This window comes from Mizuhopecten yessoensis, unplaced genomic scaffold, assembly GCF_002113885.1.
Source record: "Mizuhopecten yessoensis strain PY_sf001 unplaced genomic scaffold, ASM211388v2 scaffold3207, whole genome shotgun sequence".
Taxonomy (NCBI): domain Eukaryota; kingdom Metazoa; phylum Mollusca; class Bivalvia; order Pectinida; family Pectinidae; genus Mizuhopecten; species Mizuhopecten yessoensis.
The window spans coordinates 53329-59633 of record NW_018404929.1 but is presented as its reverse complement, the minus strand read 5'-3'; the positions used below and the strand labels follow the sequence as shown (position 1 = coordinate 59633).

The window sequence follows — 6305 nt, the reverse complement described above, 5'->3', positions numbered from 1 at the left end:
CGTCTAAATGTATCGTATTTTGACCTGACGTGTTTACCACCCCCATACTGTATCGTATTTTGACCTGGTGTGTCTACCACCCCTATACACAAGGACCGTCTAACTGTATCGTATTTTGACCTGGTGTGGCTACCACCCCTATACACAAGTACCGTCTAACTGTATCGTATTTTGACCTGGACTGTCTAATCTCGACCCCCTTATTTGCAAGATACTTGGGGCCAATTAGGTTGACGAGTGTTTGATGTGTCTTATCGAGTTATCTGAAGAAACAAGGTAGAACTCTAAACAGTGCTTACATTAGAGTAAATCCAGTAGGTACGGAATGCTCCGTGCAGGAGGTCGTCAATATGTCACTACCCAGCAGCGTAGATTTAAAAGTCGTGTTTGTCTTTTCATATATTGAAACTTAAGTGACGAAAATGTTTGATAAATGTGTTCATGCATATTGGTTTAAAAAAAGTCAAATTGTAAAGATCGACTTTTTAAACACTTTTTAAACTCGCACTTTGGGTATTGAATCGATAAATGTATTAAAAGTAGATAAAACTCGGGCGGTGATTGATCAGCTGTGTATAGAGCATAACCCGGTAAACAGTTTCAGCTTTTGAGGTTATTGGACATGAAAACATGTCAAATGGGATTTCAATTTCAATAAATTGATCTGTTCAATGTCGTAACAAGTAGAGTACGTGAACACATGTATAGGAAGGAGTACGGGTGCTACGTCGTTTGTAGTGCAGGTAAGCCTAGTATATGTCGTATTTGGGCTGGGTCGCCCTGAAGTAAGATATCGATACATAAACAATTATCTATATACTTATACTGACACTGAGATTGTCAGATCGGATATATCATGTAATGTCGTTTTACAATAAGGGGCAACGTTCACCTCTTAATATCTACAAATTGTTTATATCAAGGGATTTTTTCTAAAAGAATGTTATAAAACATGACATATGTATACTGAGTGATACCATATAATATATAAAGGGGGAACAACAGTGAATCGCAGAGTTTGTATACGGGTATATACAGTGTGCCTGACAGTGTAGTGTATAATTCAGTATATATACGGGTATATACAGTGTACCTGACAGTGTACCTGACAGTGTATGATGTGTAGTGTATAATTCAGTATATATACTGACAGTGACAGTGTACCTGAAAGTGTATGTTGTGTAGTGTATAATCTAGTATATATACGGATATATAAAGTGTACCTGACAGTGTACCTGACAGTATATGTTGTGTAGTGTATAATCTAGTATATATACAGGTATATACAGTGTACCTGACAGTGTACCTGACAGTGTATGATGTGTAGTGTATAATTCAGTATATATACGGGTATATACAGTGTACCTGACAGTGTACCTGACAGTGTATGATGTGTAGTGTTTAATTCAGTATATATACGGGTATATACAGTGTAACTGACAGTGTACCTGACAGTGTATGCTGTGTATTGTTTAATTCAGTATATATACGGGTATATACAGTGTACCTGACAGTGTATGTTGTGTAGTGTATAATTCAGTATATATACGGGTATATACAGTGTACCTGACAGTGTACCTGACAATGTATGTTGTGTAGTGTTTAATTCAGTGTATATACGGGTATATACAGTGTACCTGACAGTGTACCTCACAGTGTATGTTGTGTAGTGTATAATTCAGTATATATCCGGGTATATACAGTGTACATGACAGTGTACCTGACATTGTATGTTGTGTAGTGATTAATCTAGTATATATAAGGGTATAACCAGTGTACCTGACAGTGTACTTCACAGTGTATGTTGTGTAGTGTTTAATCTAGTATATATACGGGTATATACAGTGTACCTGAAAGTGTAACTGACAGTGTACCTGACAGTGTATGTTGTGTAGTGTTTAATCTAGTATATATACGGGTATAAACAGTGTACCTGACAGTGTTACTGACAGTGTATGTTGTGTAGTGTAAAATTCAGTATATATACGGGTATATACAGTGTACCTGACAGTGTACCTGACATTGTATGTTGTGTAGTGTATGATCTAGTATATATACGGGTATAACCAGTGTACCTGACAGTGTTACTGACAGTGTATGTTGTGTAGTGTATAATTCAGTATATATACGGGTATATACAGTGTACCTGACAGTGTACCTGACAGTGTACCTGACAGTGTACATGACATTGTATGTTGTGTAGTGTATAATCTAGTATACATACGGGTATATACAGTGTACCTGACAGTGTAACTGACAGTGTATGTTGTGTAGTGTATAATTCAGTATATATGCGGGTATATACAGTGTACCTGACAGTGTACCTGACAGTGTATATGACATTGTATGTTGTGTAGTGTATAATCTAGTATATATACGGGTATATACAATGTACCTGACAGTGTAACTGACAGTGTACCTGACAGTGTATGTTGTGTATTGTTTAATTCAGTATATATACGGGTATATAGAGTGTACCTGACAGTGTAACTGACAGTGTATGTTGTGTAGTGTATAATTCAGTATACATACGGGTATATACAGTGTACCTGACAGTGTACCTGACAGTGTATGTTGTGTAGTGTATAATTCAGTATATATATTGATATATACAGTGTACCTGACATGTTACCCTGTTAAACGGGTATATACAGTGTACCTGACATGTTACCCCGTGGTACGGGTATATACAGTATACCTGACATGTTACCCAGTGGTGCGGGTATATACAGTATATCTGACATGTTACCCTGTGGTACGGGTATATACAGTGTATCTGATATGTTACCCTGTGGTACGGGTATATACAGTGTACCTGACATGTTACCCTGTGGTACGGGTATATACAGTATACCTGACATGTTACCCTGTGGTACGGATATATACAGTGTATCTGACACGTAACCCTGTGGTACGGGTATATACAGTGTATCTGACACGTAACCCTGTTGTACGGGTATATACAGTGTATCTGACACGTAATCCTGTTGTACGGGTATATACAGTGTATCTGACATGTTACCCTGTTGTACGGGTATATACAGTGTATGTGACATATTACCCTGTGGTACGGGTATTTACAGTGTATCTGAGAAGTTACCCTGTGGTACGGGTGTATACAGTGTATCTGACATGTTACCCTGTTGTAGGGGTATATACAGTATATCTGACATGTAACCCTGTGGTACGGGTATATACAGTGTATCTGACATGTTACCCTCCTGTACGGGTATATACAGTGTATCTGACATGTTACACTGTGGTACGGATATATACAGTGTATCTGACATGTTTCCCTGTGGTACGGATATATACAGTGTATCTGACACGTAACCCTGTGGTACGGATATATACAGTGTATCTGACATGTTACCCTGTGGTACGGATATATCCAGTGTATCTGACATGTTACCCTGTTGTACGGGTATATACAGTGTATCTGATATGTTACCCCGTGGTACGGGTATATACAGTATACCTGACAGGTTACCCTGTTGTAGGGGTATATACAGTATATCTGACACGTAACCCTGTGGTACGGGTATATACAGTGTATCTGACATGTTACCCTGTTGTACGGGTATATACAGTGTATGTGACATATTACCCTGTGGTACGGGTATTTACAGTGTATCTGAAAAGTTACCCTGTGGTACGGGTGTATACAGTGTATCTGACATGTTACCCTGTTGTACGGGTATATACAGGGTATCTGACATGTTACCCTGTGGTACGGATATATACAATTTATCTGATATGTACCCTGTTGTACGGGTATATACAGTGTATCTGACAGGTGACCCTGTTGTACGGGTATATACAGTGTATCTGACATGTTACCCTCCTGTACGGGTATATACAGTGTATCTGACATGTTACCCTGTGAACCTTACATGGTACCCTGTGGTACGAGTATTATACCTGACATGTAACGCTGTGGTTCCCATGAATTGTTATTTTCTGGTTATTGTGACACTGAGGAAACAAGTCAATATTTTATGTAAGGTTCTTTATGTTTGCCCTAATGAGATTAAGATTATCACTTCTACTATTTTTATTCCCGCTAGACGTTTATTCCTTACGTCAACACCGCCTTCGGTAGATGTAACAAAAGATGGTCATTCCATGTTTCCTATTAAATGTCACCTACGCTAACGAGAACGACTGTCGATAATAAACCATGATGGACATTCTTTAGTTTAGTTTTTGTTTTTTAATGTGTTACATATACTCCGACCTTTGCCAGCTCCCTTGAACAATACAATACTTATCACTGTTAGCTGAACTCAAAGTAAACGATTGATTCCTGCGACTCCCAAATACACTGATCAATACCTATATATACCCGTTTCACCTAAATAACACTTATCAATCACCCCGTCGTCAGAATACTCTTAATCAATTCCCGCGTCTACCGAACTCTATTTATCAATCTCGCGTCACCAGGGGCTTGTTCGTTTATGCGGGACAACCGGCTTGTCCGTCTTTAATTGTAACATTTTCGGGTATAAATCCTGGCGGACCTGCAACTGTTTATGCATGTTTTGCAATGCTTTGTTATTGCTCTCCTAAAAGCAGCATCAGATTACTAGGTCCGACCTTATTTAATAAACGAACAACTTTGGTACAACCGGTTCAACCGTTTAGACGAAAACGGCCCAGATCCCCGCTATTCAATGTAGTACTGTAAAAATAGTAAGTGGTGTTCAATGCAGTACTGTACAGACAGTAAGTGGTGTTCCATGTATCACTGTATAAACAGTAAATGGTGTTCTCTGTATAACCGTGCAGACAGTAAGTGGTGTTCTCTGTATAACTGTACAGACGGTAAATGGTGTTCCATGTATCACTGTACACACAGTAAGTGGTGTTCAATGTATTACCGTACAGACAGTAATTGTTGTTCAATGTATAACTGTATAGACAGTAAGTGGTGTTAAATGTAGTACTGCATAGACAGAAAGTGGTGTTCTCTATATAACTGTACAGACGGTACATGGTGTTCCATGTATCACTGTACACACAGTAAGTGGTGTTCAATGTAGTACTGTATAGACAGTAAGTGGTGTTAAATGTAGTACTGTATAGACAGTAAGTGGTGTTCAGTGTAGTACTGTATAGACAGTAAGTGGTGTTCCATGTATCACTGTACACACAGTACGTGGTGTTCAATGTAGTATTGTATAGACAGTAAGTGGTGTTCAATGTAGTACTGTATAGACAGTAAATGGTGTTCAATGAATTGCTATATAGACAGTAACTGGTGTCCAACGTAGTACTGTATAAACAGTAAATGGTGTTCAGTGTAGTACTGTATAGACAGTAAGTAGTGTTCAATGTAGTACTGTACAGACAGTACGTGGTGTTCAATATATAACTGTATAGACAATAAATGGTGTTCAGTGTAGTACTGTATAGACAGAACGTGGTGTTCAATGTAGTACTGTATAGACAGTAAGTGGTGTTAAATGTATAACTGTATAGACAGTAAATGGTGTTCAATGTATTACTGTTAAGTCAGTAAGTGGTGTTACATGTATAACTGTATAGACAGTAAGTGGTGTTCCATGTATCACTGTATACACAGTAAGTGGTGTTCCATGTATCACTGTATACACAGTAAGAGGTGTTCAATGTATTGCTGTATACACAGTAAGTGGTGTTCAATGTATAACTGTATAGACAGTACGTGGTGTTCAATGTATTACCGTACATACAGTAAGTGGTGTTCAATGTATTACCGTACAAACAGTAAATACACAGTAAGTGGTGTTCCATGTATCACTGTATACACAGTAAGAGGTGTTCAATGTATTACCGTACATACAGTAAGTGGTGTTCAATGTAGTACTGTATACACAGTAAGTGGTGTTCCATGTATCACTGTATACACAGTAAGTGGTGTTCAATGTATTACCGTACATACAGTAAGTGGTGTTCAATGTATAACTGTATAGACAGTAAATGGTGTTAAATGTAGTACTGTATAGACAGTAAGCGGTGTTCAATGTATTGCTGTATAGGCAGTAAGTGGTGTTCAATGTAGTACTGTGTACACAGTAAGTGGTGTTCAATGTATTGCTGTATAGACAGTAAATGGTGTTCAATGTACTGCTGTATAGACAGTAAATGGTGTTAAATGTAGTACTGTATAGACAGTAAGTGGTGTTCAGTGTAGTACTGTATAGGCAGTAAGTGGTGTTCAATGTATTACCGTACATACAGTAAGCGGTGTTCAATGTAGTACTGTATACACAGTAAGTGGTGTTCAATGTAGTACTGTATACACAGTAAGTGGTGTTCAA

General features: G+C 38.1%; 1 protein-coding gene across 1 annotated transcript in view; it reads left to right on the top strand.

Moving 5' to 3' along the window:
* Positions 1-692: 692 nt before the first annotated feature.
* The window catches only part of LOC110447086 (RB1-inducible coiled-coil protein 1-like), a 29788-nt gene continuing 24175 nt past the window's right edge, over positions 693-6305 (top strand). The window contains exon 1 of the mRNA XM_021492533.1: positions 693-743. The gene's annotated coding sequence lies outside the window, so the exon portion shown is untranslated. The remainder of the gene's footprint in view (positions 744-6305) is intronic.